The sequence below is a fragment of the Herpailurus yagouaroundi genome, unplaced genomic scaffold, assembly GCF_014898765.1.
Source record: "Herpailurus yagouaroundi ecotype Mexico unplaced genomic scaffold, PumYag 162, whole genome shotgun sequence".
Lineage (NCBI taxonomy): Eukaryota > Metazoa > Chordata > Mammalia > Carnivora > Felidae > Herpailurus > Herpailurus yagouaroundi.
The window spans coordinates 12,468,131-12,486,605 of record NW_024412403.1 but is presented as its reverse complement, the minus strand read 5'-3'; the positions used below and the strand labels follow the sequence as shown (position 1 = coordinate 12,486,605).

At 46.1% G+C, this 18,475-nt stretch overlaps 1 non-coding gene across 1 annotated transcript; it reads right to left on the bottom strand.

Annotated features, from left to right (window-relative positions):
• Window positions 1–635: 635 nt before the first annotated feature.
• Window positions 636–744, bottom strand: LOC121036601 (U6 spliceosomal RNA). The gene has a single exon (XR_005793414.1). It is a non-coding gene; the product is annotated as a U6 spliceosomal RNA (small nuclear RNA).
• Between the last annotated feature and the right edge of the window lie 17,731 nt (window positions 745–18,475).

Sequence of the window (18,475 nt, the reverse complement as noted above, 5' to 3'; positions counted from 1 at the left end):
GAGTAGGTGGGAGAGACGGAAACCCAGAAAAGGGCACTGGCTCTACTCTGTGCGCATAGTGTAGTTTGTTGTGGTTGTTGAGTTATTTGTAAATTATTCTTCCACTCCTGTCTCCAGATTTCAAATGTGACCGATTTTGGCTTAAGGGCTCACATGTGCAGTATATTCTGGAAGCTTGGATGAATTCGTACAAAATGATTGCACCATATCCGGGGTGGAGGCGGACCCGCGTTTGTCTCCAACGCTTTTGCTTTATTCAGATTTCCAACAGCCAACCATCACTGACTTTGCGCAGTTATGAGTTACGATTATGCTTTCTGCCTGGGAACTCTTAATGCTTCAGATTCTCAGTGTGAGATTTAGGCACTAAGGGAACAGGTTTTAAGGGATGTTTGAATTAGCTCGTAACTGCTGCTTGCAAAGTTGCCAAAAAGTCTGATTGTTACAAATTGCCTTTACAGTACATGGAAACATGTGCTAATGAACTTACTGAAATATGAAAGAATAACCCCTTGTACTGTAAGGAGGTTGAACATCCTGGGGCTGTATCTGATCAAGGAGAGAGTCTTTAATTCAAAGATGTTAGGTCAAGCTGAAATCTGAAAAAATTCTTTGTTACCTTTTTTTTTTTTTTTTTTAACATGGAACGCTTCCAGAATTTGCGTGTGTCATCCTTGCACAGGGGACATGCTAAGCTTTTCTGTATCGTTCCGATTTTAGTATATATGCTGTCGAAGTGAGCACAGTCTGTTACTTTTCTTTGTTTCTCCTCTAAAGTGATGGAAACATCTACTACTCTCATCAACTATCCTGCTGTAGCTATAATAAACCAAAGAGTGTTTAAACTCAATCCAGACTAAAAAGTATCGCCAAACTGATGATAAATCACATGATAAAACTATTCACCTGACTTCCTATGCAGCATTCTCTCTCAAAGATTTGGCAAGAATTTAACCAACTCACCACACAATTCAAACTGCCATAGAAAAAATAAAACGGGTTTTAGCTAATTTACACATAATTGCCTATGAAAAGATTCAGAAACCTAAATGACCCATTTTAAAAGATCAATGCGGTTAGAAGGAGGGAGGGAGGTATTATAACCAGTTGTAAGCAACAGGTACTAAAATGAATAGAAATGAAAAGTTTTTGATCTCCCCCCCCCACTCTCCCTGCTCTATCTTTTAAAATCACACGTCTTAAATTAATTCCCTTAGATTTTCAGCTGCCTTCTGAGAAGCAGGGTGCCCCAGCAGAACAAAATGTTTTCTGCCAAACAATGGTCCTGCTTAATTTGATGCCTTAAGCAAAAACGCCACAATATTCCCTGAGGACCTGCTACATACTATTTTAGCCTTTCCTTCTCTCTCTCTCTCTGTTTTTTTTTTTTTTTTTTTTTTTAAATGTTTCCCTTGCAAGAGCGGGGAGGGGAGGGGGAAAAGGCTAAAACAAACTAATTTTTGGTCATTTTATTCCTTTCGCAAACAGTTTGAAGACCAACCAATTTGTACTTACAAATCTGGGGCATTAGCAGGCGGGGACCCTAAATCCACATGCACACAAGCAGTAACTGTTTGTGTGCCAAGCTGTTTGTAAGCCTGATGTGACAGGAGAGACCTATTCATTCTTTTGTAAACTGTCAAGTCTAAAAACGTTAACCTGCCCGGGGCCCGGGGTATGGGAGCGCTAAATCTTCCGTCCCACAACTGTATAATGAACAGACTGTTTCATTAGTGGGACAATTCACTCGACAAATCCAGCCCAAACAACTTATTTCACAATTTGTGAGCAGAATTAAATTTAGGGGGAGCCGCAAGAGGAGGGGGGGGGGTAGGTGAGCCGCACACAATATACCGAGGGATCAATGTGTTGGGACAAGTGTTCCAGGCAATTTTACTGGAGTTGCGGGCTGAGGCTCGCGAGACCACGGCATGCAGATCAGCGGATTAGGGGGGCCGCAGCATTAGGTCAAGTGTCTCGAGGGGGGCTGATAAACACCCCAAACCTGACAACAGATTTTCCTTTCTTCCTGCACCACTTGTTAAGTGTCAGAGCAAATCTTTTGAATGGCAGTCGAGTTTACTTAGAGGCCCTTTCTTCAAGAAGACACTCTATCCATTTTCTGAAGCTCATTCCAGGCTGCCCGGGGAATAAATTTGCCCCGCATCTCGCACACAAAAAAACGTCTTTTTCCTCCACATCTTGACTATGAGCCTTTGTCTCAAGGTGTGTGAACCAGAACAAAAATCCACATCGAGAGCCCCTAAGGTTTCAGAGCCTCTGGATTTAGCTTTAATACAAATTAAACACTTTGAAGATTACACAAATACTTTTTTTTTTTTGGTCACAAAAAAACCCTCTCATTTTTAACATTAGCAATGTATAGAATCTGCTGAATGGGGAAATTTCAAGCAGCGAATGGTCAGAGGATAACTTGATCTTCATAATATTCTATATATACATCGCTATTAATTCAAACCAAGTAAATGCCCAGCATGCTATGTTTCTTATGTTTTAAGAATCCCAAATGGGAGAAACCATGCTTATTGTATTAAGTTGCATCTCTGTGTTAACTCAAAGTGCATGATAGAAAATCTGTGTTGTAACATCAAACATTTTCTAACTAGGTTTGAGCAGAGATGGCTGCTTTTCACTGAGATGTTCTAAAATGTCTAAATGGACCCAATGTTTGAGGATCCTTTGTGGCAGCTTGTTTCTGCTGTATGGTTTTACTTTTCATTTCTTTTGGCAGTTAAATTTTAAAATGATCAAACAGGAAAGCCCTCTGGAAAGGAGGATGTCACTTCCCGAGACATTTAACTTGGAACTCTTCAGGGTAATAATTGTGCAGATCGTTTCCTTTTAATGAGCATTTTGCTAATATTTTCAGAGTACCTTTTTTTAAAAAAAAATTTAGGTACTAGAAACTGTGTTATTGAAGTATTGAAAATTCTTTCCAAAGTGAATAGTTCTGATTTCTGTCTCTAGCTCCAGCTACTCTGTAAAGAAGAATATTCAAGCAGGCAAACTAGTAATTAGGCCCCTAAATCTTCTCATTTACCACCCGGAACCTTTTAGACCATTAAGCCAGTCTACTTTCTAACAGATAACTACCCACATCTTTGGTTGACGAGGACTTCAAAGCTGAGTACTATGGTCACAGGGATGGTCACCTGTTTTTTAGGAAAGAAACACTTACAATATCTCATAGGGCCAAACACACCGCATTCTAGATAGTTTCCAGCCTCCCGTGGGCCACGATGAGTTAATATGTTGCATGGAACAATTTCTGTCCTGCCTCCACAGGCTGTGTGTTATTTCTTGAGAAAGTTAGCTTGGTATTTTCTTTCCCTGCACAGGCCCCCCACGCTAACTGAAAAAAAAAAAAAAAAAAAAAAAAAAAAAAAAAAAAAAAAAAAAAAAATTCCAGTTAGCCCGGCTGTTCCAATGGCCCACTGAGTTCTACGATGGCAGGAATTCTATGAATAATAATAGAACACACAATCCCGTGCAGCCTCCCAGAGAATTCAGTCTAATCACCCGGAAATTCTGCTTCGTCACCGTTCTTTCTCTTGCCATAAACCACTTTGGCTCCCTCTTTGCTTCCACATCGTTTAAGCCTTTCTGCCACCCTCAGATCCGTCCACGGGGCCTCCAATGGTCATTATCCTGGGGTTTCCCAGGACTTCCCAGCGGCTCTGTCCCAGAGGCCTCCTTCCAGTGCCACACCGACTCTTCTAGAATGTTCAGGCTATACAGGACGGGAGAAGGAACAAAGTAAACATCTTGCTAAATTCTCCACCCAGAGACATCCACTGCCAATAGACTGGAGACCATTCTTCCAGATGTCTTCCTATCGTTTGTACAATTAAATGAAAATGACACCATACCACATATCCCATTTTATAAACTGCTTGTTTTTGCTCGATAATATATCATGGAGATTCTTTTTGATATCACTTTCTTTTTCTTTTTATTTAAGTTTATTTATTTTGATGTTGGGGAGGGGGAGAGAGAGAGAGAGAGAGAGAGAGAGAGAGAGAGAGAGAGAATCCCAAGCGGGATCCGCGTCCAGCACAGAGCCCAGCGTGGTGCTCAATCCCATGAACCTCGACGTCACGACCCGAGTCGAAATCAAGAGTCAGACACTTAACTGACTGAGCCACCCAGGCGCCCCTGCACATTCCTTTTTAAAGGTAGTGTAAGAGTCCATCATCCAGATACTCCTGAATTATCTAACTAAGCTTTTTTTTGGTGGGCCAATTAGGGTGTGTCCATTTTGTTCCTATTTTAAGAACAACGAAATGAGCGTCTTCGTACAAACATTTTTGTGTACTTCTCCGATTAAAGAGGAATTCTTGGGTCAAAGGGTATACAAGTTTTTACTCATGTAGTCAAGCTGTCCTCTGGGAATTGATGACCTAATACAATCCTGCCAGTTGACTTTTTGTGGGCAGGAAGGACGCAGTGGCTGGGAAGCTATATTGACCTGTATCAATTCTCTCTAGGTTCTCGTTCTCATCAGTGATTTACAAAATCACTCTACTGCCTGCTCCCTCTTTCTTTTCTCACCAAAATAGCAGATGACATTTTGGGGACCAACTTCCTCATGCTTACAAAAGTCTCGAATTATCTGAATGGCTTGGTGACGTAAGAGAGACACCTTATTCTGTACCTTTCATATATCTTGTGATTTAGCTGGCCCCACTGCTTTTTCCAGATTTGTCACCTTCCTTGGTCATTTTATGTGAAAGGTTGTACCTAGACCCATGCCACTCACTCTAGCTGTAGTAGAGATTCACTCTATTTTATTTTTAGTAAACAGTTTTTTGAAATTATAAAACCGACATAGTCAAATTCCGTAAACATAAGAAAAGAGAAAACAAACCCATATCACCATTTCTCTAAGCTGTGGCATAATCTTCACTGATCTCTGTGTCTATATTTTTAGCCAGTACCATACCGTTTTGAGTGACAAAACAGTAATCTTCTTATTTATTTATTTATTTATATGAAATTTATTGTCAAATTGGTTTCCATACAACACCCAGTGCTCATCCCAACAGATGCCCTCCTCAATACCCATCACCCACCCTCCCCTCCCTCCCACCCCCCATCAACCCTCAGTTTATTCTCAGTTTTTAAGAGTCTCTTATGGTTTGGCTCTCTCCCTCTCTAACTTTTTTTCCCCCTTCCTTCTTTTTTTTTTTTTTTTAATGTTTTTTTTTTTTTTCAACGTTTATTTATTTTTGGGACAGAGAGAGACAGAGCATGAACGGGCGAGGGGCAGAGAGAGAGGGAGACACAGAATCGGAAACAGGCTCCAGGCTCTGAGCCATCAGCCCAGAGCCCGACGCGGGGCTCGAACTCGGACCGTGAGATCGTGACCTGGTTGAAGTCGGACGCTTAACCGACTGCGCCACCCAGGCGCCCCTCCCCTTCCTTCTTAATCTTCAAACCGTCTTCTAGAAAGTTAAGTAAATGTTGGCCCCATTTGTGAGGCCGCCGTGCTCTTATGGCTGGAATGTGATGTTTCATCTTAAACCAAAGAACTACCGGGATCTACGCACTTTCGGAACATTGGCTTCTCAAAATAAACCACGTTTCATTTTAATTAGTTCATTTAATTCGTTTCGGGTGAATTGAGGGTTAAAAATAACTATTTCTACGGGTGCAGGACACATGAGAGTTTGGCTAAAAAAGAAACAACAGAAAAAGAAAAAAGGGACCCCTGCCTGAGTTTTCACGATTTCGTCATGGAGTAAAGGACACACCTTTTGCAGAATGAAGTTAACGGCAGCAGGCTTTGGGTCCTCGCCAGTGGATTTCTGAACGTCGGGGACCATTTCCCATGGTGGTACAGCAGGGATGAACACAGCCGAGGTTGTAGACGCGATATCAAGAATGGTTGGTCTTCTGTGTTGCCCGGCACCTCCCTTCCTGCCTCCCTTCTGGTGCTCCTGCCATCATCCGCTTCGACGCTGGGTGTCCCCCAGAGCTTCGCTTCTTTGATGTGTGTGCATGGATTCTTGCTTTTGGGTATTTTGACATTCTTCATTTCCAACAGCTGTGGGCTAAACATTTGCAGGCAGTGCGTGGTTCCATTGGGCTGGCTGCCAGGATGCTTGCCAAAAGTTTAATGTCTTCTTATCTTGGCTGGAAAGCCTTTAAAAATGCTTAGTTTTGTTTTGTTTTCTTTTCTTTTTTTTCTTTTCTTTTCTTTCCAACAGTCCTGCCCTGTGTTTTAGGAGATGTGGCTGGTGAATCGGATGTCATGTGGAGCATCATCTATTATGTTTTAATGGGGTTTAATTTCTCTCTAAAAAAGTTGCATGTGCACTGCCTCCTCTTTGTAATCGATAGAGTTGACTCATATTTGTAACTCGTACACTCACCAAGTTGTGTCAGTAGAGAATTCGTTCAGCATCTCTGATTCTAATGAGGTGGCTCCCGAAAATTGTTAAAACAGCAACCTCAGCATGGAACATAGAACGAGGAATTTAAATTATATTGACGCCCTGGGACGTGCACCCCACGAATGTACGGTGTTTTGTCTGTTTGTTCACTGCTGTACCTTCAGCAGTGCCCAGAACATACGAGGCACTCAGTAAATATGTGTGGGATGAATGAATGAATAAGTTCAACGGAAAAGAATGATATACTTTGAATAATTCGATGTAGTACTGATTCAAATCCCTTTTCTCACTCTGTCATCCATTTTTTAAGTGGATAAAAGCTCTGTGACTTTGTCAAGCGCTTGGAACTTCCTGAATTCTGGCTTTCTCGCCTATAAAATAAGCCCTTGATAACTTTTTAAGTTCTTTGCAGGCCTAAACCTTTATCATGACATGACATGACATGCCCGTGCGTCAAATATTTGGGTGTGGAGGTACTGAAGAATGAATGCGTGATTTCAGGGTAATGCTATTGAAGGGTAATATTGATCTGGATGCAAAGTTTCTTTACCCCCATTTCTCTCTCCTTCCGTTTTTCTTTCTCCCTTCCTGTCTTCGTTCTCGTTGCTTCCTCAGGTGACTCTTTGATGGGTTGGTACTCTAATAAAATGAATTTGAAAATGTCTCAAACAAAGGGTGCCCGTGTGGCTCAGTCGGTTAAGCATCGCTTTTGGCTCTAGTCATGATCTCATGGTTCGTGGGTTTGAGCCCCATGTAGAGCTCTGTGCCGACAGCTCAAAGCCTAGAACCTGCTTCAAATTCTATGTCTCCTTCTCTCTTTGCCTTTCCTCCCACCTCTCAAAAATAAGGCATTCTCCAGTTTTTCCATACTTGAAGCACAGTCCTTTGTACCTTCAAACCTGGGAAACAATAAGTGGTGTGGCTAGCATTTTCTTGGTCAATTACATCTTAGTTATAATAACGCAAACTCTGAAAAATAAATTTTAAAACAATAGATTGAGTATAATCACATAGTCATATTTCGTAAGTAGTTGGACATGTCCTGGAATGAATTCATTTTGTCTATTTTTTAAAAAAAAATTTTAACATTTATTTATTTTTGAGAGACAGAGCATGAGCAGGGGAGGGGGAGAGAGAGAGGGAGATACAGAATCTGAAGCAGGTTCCAGGCTCGGAGCTGTTTGTTAGCACAGAGCCCGGCGTGGGGCTCGAACTCGTGAACCGTGGACCATGACCCGAGCTGAAGTCGGACGCTCAACCCACTGAGCCACCCAGGTGCCCCTACTTTGTCTATTTTTAAATGAGTTAAAGTGCTAGAAATTCTACTAATAATATGTTCGCAAGTTATTCTATGTTTTGGGTGGCTCTCACCTTTAAATATTTTCTGTTTGCTTGGATATTTTCGTGTCGTTACGTTTTTCTCACTAGTTGTTTCTTAATTCATTAAAGGGAAGTCAGCAGCAAATCTCTTGACCTTATGATATAATTTGATATCAATTTATAATTTTTATAGCCACTTAACCCTATAAAAGTGAAAAATCCTTCTATCTGTCTAGTTGCTTTTCCTAAAGTTATATTCCTAGTTCCAATATATTAGTTTGGTTGGTATGATTGTCCCGATATACGGAGGGGATTGTAAAGAGTCGTCCACTTGATATAAACTGGTAGAGCTGGGAGAGGGACAGAGGATATAAGAAGGAAGAGCTCCACTGCTCTCTGCAAAACAGTAGTAAAAATATCCTGTGGGCCAAACACACAGGCTTCACTTTAAAATTTATGGATGAATTTTAAATGCTGGTCTTTTACTTTTGTTTTAGGGAGGTTTTTTTTTTTTGTTTGTTTTTGAAAAAGGAAAATAGGTATAGAAAGAAAGAGAGGGCAAAGTAAGGAGGGAATGAAGCAGTTGAAAGAAGGAAGGAAGGAGGGAGGGAAGGAAGGAAAGGAGGGACAGAGGGAAGAAGGAAACAAGCCAGCTATTGCCAAGGCCATGCCCTTTGCTTACCCGGGGGGGAAGGAACGTTACTGTGGTAAAAGCTTTCAAATGCTTGGCAACTCACGGAGCCTCACAGTCTCTTCCTTCCTGACCATAGTCTCTCAATTTCCCTTCCCTTCCTTCCAGTTTTTTCTTTCCTTCTCAAGTTCTTTTCTGCCTCCTCTCCTTGAACATTTCCCCACTCTTGCCGCAATGTGACTGTCACTCGGGATACTGTAGAGACAACACGGGCATGACGGTCTCCTGGGGGAGGACAGAGACAAAGCAGAAAATCACACACACTCATGCAACTATGAATTCTGAGCAGTGCCACCCAGGTGACGGGGAGGGTACGGCCATGGGACAAATCGGACCGAAGGGCAGCGGAGAGATCTCTAAGGAAGTAAACTATTTCAAGGGACACTTGAAGGATGAGTGGAAGTTCTCCAGGGGTCGGGTGTGTGCGCGCCTGTGTGGATGCGTATGTCTGTCTGTCCGGTCAGGGGTTGAACCCCGGGCAGAGCGAAGAGCAGGTGTGAAAGCCCGGAGGCAAAGACGGCTGAACGGTGGCCAGAGCGGCCAGTGGGAGGGAAGCCAGTGGAGTGGGGACCAACACAGACTTGAGCCTTGTTTCGGATGATCTCTAGAACTTCCGCGGGGACCCACCGGAGGGCATCGAGGTGGAGGGGAACGTGATCTGAGTTTTAAGATTTTAAGAGTCTTAAGGTTTTGACGGCAGGGAATGGACTGCCGTTGTCTGAACTGAAGAAAGCCGCGCGCACCTAAGCAATTCACCGCCATGGAGCCTAATGACAGGAGCCAACTCCTCAGGTTCGAATCCCAGGCCCCCGCGCATTATTAGCTGTGTGGCCTTGGGCAGGTGAATGAAGCTTTCTGCGCCTCGGTTTCTTTATCCGAGAAAGGAGGGGGATGACAGAATCAATCTGAGGATTAACTGAGCCTAACGTCTGGCGCATAAAGATGCTCAACGAGCATGAGCCATTTGTGATGACCCCTTCCTGAAGTTTGCTCCTGTAAGGCACAGGTCTGTCAAGAGGTATAATTCAATGAAACTTTGACAATGGAATGACGTTTTACACGTTCTCTAGAAAAAGCAGCCCATGGAGGATCTGTGATGAAAACAAGCAAGCAAAAACACCCTGTTATCTTTCTCGTCGGAAAAACCATTTCACCAGTGAGGTTGCCGGGGATGGGGACAGATGTCACGCGGCCTGAAGAGTCCTCTAAGGGCAGTGAACCAGCCCTGTCTTCCTACTCGAATTGAATCCATCAAATATCAGCATTATCTCCTACCTGCAAGGTACTCGGATCGGTTAAGGCTGTTTCGGCGGCCAGAACAGAACACTCCCGCTCAATCGGCTTAAACCAGGAAGCGCTCTATTTTTGACAAGGCAAGAGACCCAGAGGTAGGGTGGCTCTGGCTCTGGCTCTGCCTTTCTAGATTGTTCTGTCTCTGCCACCTGCGGCTGCTGCCTTAATCAGGCTGCTGTCAAGATGACCACCTGTGTTCCACGTGTCTCGCCCAGACAATCTCCTTTGTAAACAGAGGAACATTCTCTTCCCGTGTCTCTTTTTATAATTTTTTTTCAACGTTTTTATTTATTTTTTGGGACAGAGAGAGACAGAGCATGAACGGGGGAGGGGCAGAGAGAGAGGGAGACACAGAATCGGAAACAGGCTCCAGGCTCTCAGCCGTCAGGCCAGAGCCCGACGCGGGGCTCGAACTCCCGGACCGCGAGATCGTGACCTGGCTGAAGTCGGACGCTTAACCAACTGCGCCACCCAGGCGCCCCCCGTGTCTCTTTTTAAAGGCAAGGAAACCTTTCCCCGAAGCCTTCCAGCAGAACTCCTTCAGACCTCACTGACCATGGAATGGAGCCATCGCGACTGATTTAGTCTCCTGATGGTTCATGTCCTAAGGTTGTGGCCTCCTCTGACACAGAAGGGCAAAGGTGAGAAGGAGAGACACCTGGACAAAATCAGGACTGTGTCAGGATGGGGGAGAGAAGTGTCTGAAGCTTAGGTCCATCACTGAAGGGCAAACACCAGCCTCAAAGCCTCCTAGGGAAATGGAGACACACATGGAATTTGAACATTGATCAGAATGCTATAATTGTTGGAATGGGGGGGTTGGGGTTTTCTTTTTTCTCTAAAGTTTATTTATTTTGAGAGAGAGAAAGAGAGTGCATGAGTGGGGGAGGGGCAGAGAGAGGGGGAGAGAGAGAATCCCAAGCAGGCTCCCCGCTGTCAGCGCAGAGCCAACTGTGAGATCACGACCTGAGCCGAAATCGAGAGGCAGACGCTCAACCGACTGAACCACCCAGGCGCCCCTGCAATGGGGTTTTGATCAAAGGACATGGGAGCACAGAAGAAAAATTGATTTATTCTTTCCTGGCTGGTGTCCGGGAAATCCGATCAACTCACTGAAGAATTGAAGGTGAATCTGCTGAAATATAGGTTGCTTGGTAGAAGTAAACCTTTTTTCACGATGTCCCTAAAACCAAGAATGATTTTTTTCCCCCTATGTATTGTAAAAAAAAAATTAAATTGTGGTAAAAGACACATAACATAAGTTTTGCCATCTTAACCATTTTTAAGCGCATGGTTCAGTAGTGTTACATACATTCACATCGTCACACAATCAGCTTCCGGAATGTTTTCATCTTTCAAGATTGAAACTCTATACCTGTTAAGCAGCTCCCGATCCCCTCTTCCCTCCAACCCTCCCTCCACCATTTTACTTCTGTTTCTGTGCATTTGGCTAGATAACTTCCGGGAAGTGGAATCCTACGGCATTTATTCTTGTGCGACTGGCTTCCTTCCCGTAACATAATGTCCTCATCCATGTTGTGGTGCGTGTTAGCATTTCCTTTCTTTTTATTTAGTTATTTAAAAAAAAATTTTTTTAACGTTTATTTTATTTATTTTTGAGACAGAGAGAGACAGAGCATGAGCGGGGGAGGGGCAGAGAGAGAGGGAGACACAGAACCGGAAGCAGGCTCCAAGCTCCGAGCTGTCAGCCCCGAGCGCAACGCGGGGCTCGAACTCACGGACCGCGAGATCGTGACCTGAGCCGAAGTCGGACGCTTAACCGACTGAGCCACCCAGGCGCCCCTTTCTTTTAATTATTTATTTATTTATTTATTTATTTATTTATTTATTTTTTTAGCATTTCCTTTCTTTTTAAGGCTGCATAACATTCCATCTTATGTACGAGCCACATTGCGTTGATCCATTCATCCATGCATGGATGCTTGGGCTGCTTCTCCTTCTCGGCTGTTGAGAATCACGCTGCTATAAACAAGGGTGTATAAATAGCTGTTCAAGTCCCTGCTTTCAATTCTTTTGCATGTATACCCAGAAGTGGAATTGTCAAGCTTGATGTTTAAATCTCAAATGGAAAAGCGTATTCTTTTTTTAAAATATTTTCTAAAATATGTATTTATTTTTGAGAGAGAGAGAGAGAGTGAGTGCCAGCAAGGGAGGGGCAGAGAGAGAGGGAGACACAGAATCCGAAGCAGGCTCCAAGCTCTGAGCTGTCAGCACAGAGCCCGATGCGGGGCTCGAACTCACAGACCTCGAGATCATGACCTGAGCCGAAGTTGGACGCTTAACCGACTGAGCCACCCAGGCGCCCCCATAGTCCCTTTGTTTTAGAGTGTTCTTGCACCTGGGAGGTGATCAGACACGTCGTGTCTCAGCCCCGGCCTTACTTAGCGAGCCAGCATCCACAAGCCATAGGGAACCCCCAAGTGATTCAAAGGCACATTCAAGTTTGAGAAGCCCCGCTCTCCAGAACCACTTGTTTGCCTTCTAGGAGTTTCCAATCAGATGCATCTTGCTCTCTTGGGTGTTACCCACATTCAGAAATTTTCTCTTCTTTCCCTTTTGTGCTACATGCAAAACATGTCCTTTCAGAGACTTGATATTTAACACTCCAGCTGCAGAGATCATTTTTTTTTTCTTTCTTTTTCCCATTTGCAGTTTCCTCTGCCTCTCAAAGACGCGGGAATGAGATCAGCAGGAATCAGAAAAGATGGCCCACATAGAGGTGGCTGCTCCTTCCGTCCCATCTTGAAGACTGTTAGTTTAGTACAGCGACAACACGCAAACAGACGAAAAAGAGCATATCTGAGTTTGGGTCGAGAAGGATAGGACAGGGGAAACAGAAGTATGTGAAAAGAATTGCTAAGTAATTGGTAAATAGGCTTAAGTTATTTAAACTGGCACCGAGCACAGCTGAAACAGTATGTTCCGCATCATCTAAATTTCCAAATACCTGGAGTATATTTGTAAACATGGCAATCTAACATGTTATTGAACAGCACATTCATATTCAAATCAGCATAAACGAGGATTTAACAGCTGATTGCACAGCGTGAATGATAGTAACTAATTATCAAGTCGGAAAGTTGCGGAGATAATGGGTACTAACGCGATCAGCACGCAGCCGCAGCGATATGACTTACAGTAGCAAATCCGTGAATTTTAAGCGCGCTGCCCAAGTCCCCGCACAAAAAGGACGGTTCTGGATTAGGGCGACAGGGGCGGAGTGGGGCAGTCAGAAGGGAAAAGAAAGGCGAGAAGGAAGAATCGGGGCTAGGTTTGAGGGGCGGTGTGAGGGTTTTCTTCCCCTCCACCGCAGGCCTTCACCTCTTTCATAGCCGCCATCAATGGGGCTCCCCGGCCATTCAGCACTGTCCCTCGTGGAGGAAGCAATTGTTCAGAGGTGTGGTTCCTTCCAGGCATTAATCTCCAATGAATGGCGGCTGTGTTACCCATTTTGTCTTTGCCCGGAGCCTGCAGGCAGCTGGTCAGTGGAAAGTAACAATGACCACAGGAGGAGAATGGGGCAGAGGCTTTGCTGCAGATGCTGCGTCCCCAACATTGACCTTGGTCATTTCCCTCCCGGGGTGGCTCGGCCCCTCGCAGCGGGAGCCGGGCTTTCCTAGGCTGCCATTGTGGGCCAGGTGGCAGCTACCTGCGGGATCTGTCCCTTCCTAAGAACGTTCAGGCCCAAAAGGCAGTCACAGCGAGGGCTGGACGCTGAGGCCAATGTGGACAAGGCTGCTGGGGGCAAAACACAAAAACGAGCCCCCTGATTTCCAGGGAGGGACCTTTTCCGTGGTGATTAGCAGCTACATCGGTAGCAGGTCCGGCCGGGTGATCTGAAGCCTGGTGGCAGGCGGCGGAGGGGGAAGCGGCTCTTTCGACCAGGTGCTTGCTTCCTGCCTCCTCTGGCCACCAGCCACGGCCACCAGCCCTCAGCCCAGCCCTGAGCTGCGACAGCAAAGGAACAGAGGACTCTTTTCCCTGAGGCGATTGCAGAACATTTGCAACAAGGAATCCTGCTTCTGCGCACCCCCTCCTCCTACACCTCCACCCCCCTCAGGGGAAAAGATACATTCCCCTTATCCCTGTCCCTGTCCCCACCCCATGTCTATGTCAACCCCAGCTCCTTCTCCTTTGCCCCCTGTCCCTCACCTCTCCACCTCTCTATTTATCTATCTACTTATCTAATTCTATCTTTGTTCTATCTATCTATCATCTATCTATATTTCTATCTATCCATCCATCCTTCTATCTATCACCTCTCTCAATCACCTCTATTTATCTAATACGGAAACAGATTTGGTCAAATACCGCTTATCACCTCCCTGACGAAACCATTAATGACACCCCATTGACAACAGAAAGACCAAACCTTTTACTAGAACGCTGTCTTCCATAACCGGGCCCACCTTGGTTTTTTAACCCTTTCTGCCTCCCTCCCCTCCCTCCTGTGAGGTGACAGGACACCCCGCCCGTCCCTCCCACCCACTGCCCCCTGACCCCCTCCATCAGCCCGCCACTGCCCCTCCCCCCAGCCATCCCACAAAGGACTGGTCTCGGAGCCACGAGAGACCTCTTATCTCCCCCCACCACCCCCCAAGGGCCCGGGCTCCTTCCCCCTCTCAGGCTCTGTCTTTGGGGTGTACTCTCTGGAACGCCTGTGCCTGTGAACCCACTTCCTGTGGCATGAACGGCTCCTTCTTTAGAGCACCCGCTCGTCAAGACCCCACATGGCTGCATCTCTCACTGGACTCGAGGGGTCCTTTCTCATCGTGTCCCAGTGCCGAGCAGGATTCCAGCTGAATGATCTGTGCATGTGAGGAGGAGGGGAAATAAGCCTGGATTGCCAGGTCTCCCCAGATGGAAGTCAAGGCCTCGGGCCCTGGAACAAGGCTGCCTGCTGGGTCGTACCTGGGCCGCTGGCCGGCTGTGTGTCCTTTGGCCGGTTTCCTCCTCTCTCTGGGCCGCGGGTCAACAACTGCTCAGTGCAGCACATAGCGGTGCCTGCCTCCCAGGGCTGCTCCGCTGATTGAAGGGGTGAAGGCAGTGAAGAATTTTGAAGAGTGTCCCACAGAGGCTCCATACGGGGGACGTGAACTCCCTGAGGGCGGGGATGTTGGGTCCCCTCACTGCCAGTCTTCGGCACCTAACGCTCCGCCTGGGGCGGGAATGAATGGGGGGCGGTGAGGGCCACAAGCACAGGTGAAGAGTGGAGTCGTTGGCGGGGTTCGCACCAGCCTGGGCTCACAAGTGGGCCCATCACTTCCCAGCCACACTGCATGGGTTGTGTTTACAAGGGCGCCCTCGCCCAGCTCGGGACTCTGAAGATGTTCCCCTGCTCCTGCACAAGCTTGGGCCAGCTGGTGGCAAGGTCTTGACTGCATCCCTTGTTTACGTTTGGTATCCCCTCCCCCCTCCTCGGCCTGGCTTCGCGCAGGGCACAGCAACGCTTCTGTTTGTCCTACTTTTGTAGGCGGCTGGTGTCCCCCGACCCAGGCAAGGTTATTTTGGTGGCAAGGGGTCCCAAACCGGCTCAAGGGACCGTAAGGAAGACGAAAGGGGTATGTGTGGTGGCGTGGTTGATTGGGAGGGATCAGGAGTGATCTCTCAGAACCCACGGTCAGGAATGGCCGTCGGAACCCGCAACAGAGGTGGTCAGGCACAGAGGCTATCCTCCCCACCGCACAGGGCCCGCACGGCCAGAGGGCTTGGCCGGATGCGTGTGGGGATCGGGCTTTGGCCATGGAGGAGCTGACAGCAGGTGCCACCCGAGGACAGGCTGGAGGAGAGGTTTTAGCTGTGGAGTCGAGGCCTCCTGATTCCCGGTTGGGAGGGTGGGCCTCTCGACAGTCAGTTTAGGAAGGGTTCATTTCCTGAGGCCGGTTGCTTTGGGGATCTGCGAAGAGAGATCACTCAGTTCCCTTCCGAGGCAAACCTGGGGGAAAGGCATGCTGGGAAAAGAAGCTCTAGGGAGACCGCTGTTAGGGCCTCGTGCGGCTGGGGTCCCCCCACGGGACGTGGAATCCCACTTTAGTGCAGGAAGAGGGCCTGGGATGGGTCCCCTTCACAAAGAGCAGATCCCTGGGTTGACTCAGAGGCCAAAGGACTTGGGTGGGGCCGGAAGCGGGGTGGGAGCTGGGGGTGACGAGACTCGGGTGACCGGAGACAGGGTTTCTCAGGGATCCTTCCTCCTCCACTTCGAAAACTCAGGTTACACATTTCACGGATGATGTTGGTTCCTGGGTTATACAAGGATGATTCTTAACTTCAGGGTAAAAGTGTGCCTTTCAGGATTTTTGTATTGATGGTCAGCTGTTGAAGATAAGCATTGCCGTGGGGATGGAGAGCCCAGTTTCTCAAGAGTCACCCAGTTGCAGTGATGACAGGAGTTATTTTGAGTCTCGCTTTTAAAAATTATTATTACTGGGGTGCCTGGGTGGCTCCGTGGATTGAGTTTCCGACTTCGTCTCAGGTCTCCATCTCGCGGTCCGTGAGTTTGAGCCCCGTGTCGGGCTCTGTGCTGACAGCTCAGAGCCTGGAGCCTGCTTTGGATCCTGTGTCTCCCTTGCCCTCTGCCCCGCCCCCACTCATGCTCTGTCTCTCTCTCTTTCTCTCTGTTAAAAATAAGACATTTTTGGGGCGCCTGGGTGGCGCAGTCGGTTAAGCGTCCGACTTCAGCCAGGTCACGATCTCGCGGTCCCTGAGTTCGAGCCCCGCGTCAGGCTCTGGGCTGATGGCTCAGAGCCTGGAGCCTGTTTCCGATTCTGTGTCTCCCTCTCTCTCTGCCCCTCCCCCGTTCATGCTCTGTCTCTCTCTGTCCCAAAAAGAAATAAACGTTGAAAAAAAAAATGAAAAAAAAAATAAGACATTTTTATTAAAATGTAATGTAAATTCCATTAAAAATGTAAATGTAAACATTAAAAAAAGTAAAAATATTAAAATTATTATTATTTTTTCAATACGTATTTATTTTGAGAGAGAGAGAGAGAGAGAGCTCCGACTACTGGGGTAGGGGCAGAGAGTGAGGGAGAAAGAGAATCCCAAGCAGGCTCCGTGTTGTCAGGGCAGAGCCGGACGTGGGGCCCCATCTGCGAACCGTGGGGTCATGACCTGAGCCAAAACCAAGAGTCTGATGCTCAACTGACTGAGCCACCCAGGCGCCCTTTACTTTTTTATTTCAAATAAAACCTTTACTGTTTGTTTTTGACATTCCTCTTTTCTTAAGAGTTAATAAACTTTTTGTTTGCTTGTTTGTTTTTTAATTTACAACCAAATTAGTTAGCATCTGGTGCAACAGTGATTTCAGGAGTAGATCCCTTAGCGCCCCTTACCCATTTAGCCCACCCCCCCCACAATCCCTCCTATAACCCTCAGTTTGTTCTCTATATTTAAGAGTCTCTTCTGTTTTGTCCCCCTCCCTGTTTGTTTTTCAACGTTTATTTATTTTTGGGACAGAGAGAGACAGAGCATGAACGGGGGAGGGGCAGAGAGAGAGGGAGACACAGAATCGGAAACAGGCTCCAGGCTCCGAGCCGTCAGCCCAGAGCCCGACGCGGGGCTCGAACTCCCGGACCGCGAGATCGTGACCTGGCTGAAGTCGGACGCTTAACCGACTGCGCCACCCAGGCGCCCCAACCCCCTCCCTGTTTTTATATTATTTTTGCTTCCCTTCCCTATGTCAAGCTACAGATTGGGAGGAAATATTTAAGGAATATACATCCGAAAAGGGCATTCTCTGGGATGTATAAAGAATTCTTACAAATCAATTTTAAAAATCCATAAAAATGGACAAAAATCTTTCGTAAGCTCTTTGCAAAGGAAAGCAAAGGAAACCTGAATGGCCAAGAAATACACAGAGGGGTGTTCTACATCATTGGACAACAAGGAATGCAGTAAAACCACAATGAGATACTATAACGTGCTCATCAGAACATGTAAGATGATAAGACCGACAAGATCGAGGGTGGCCGCCATACATTGTTGGTGACAATATAAAATAGTACAATGTTAATTAAACATGTATCTACTTTATGATCCAGAAAATCTACTTCTGGATATATACCCAACAGAAATGAACATGTATTTCACCAAAAGGTATGTCCAAAAATGTTCATGGTAACTCTATTTATCATAACTGGAATCACTCACAAGACAATGGACAAGCAAATTATGGTATGCTTTTGCAATGCAATTCGACTCGGCAATCAAAAGGAATAAATTACTGATACAGGCGATCACGGATGAATCTGAAAAACATTCCGTTGAGCACAAGAAGCCAACACAAAAGAATACATATTTGACAATTCTATTAGTACAAGGTCCAACAACACGCAAAAACCAATCTGTGGTAGTAGAGATTAGAATAGTTCTAGTTGGTTGAAAAAAGGCACAGGGGAATTTTCTGGGAGGATGGAAATGTTGTAGGCCTTGTGTCAGGTGATAGTTACAGGGGTTCCCATTTGTCAAAATTCAAAGAGCGGTAGACTTAAGCTGTGGGCATTTTACATTGCAAAGGGCCTAGAAGAAAGAGAGAGAGAGACAAAGAGAAAGAGACAGAATTGTATTCCAAGAGGATTGGCTCTTGCATTAATTAACAGAAAAAAAGCTCTCCCCCTTCCCTCAGAGTATAAGCATAAACGATAAACTTCGAAGTCTCTATCCTCTGATTTGGGTTCCTAGATGACTTCAACTTTCTTTTCAAAAGTAAACTAGGGAATAACGATTCTCACTGGGG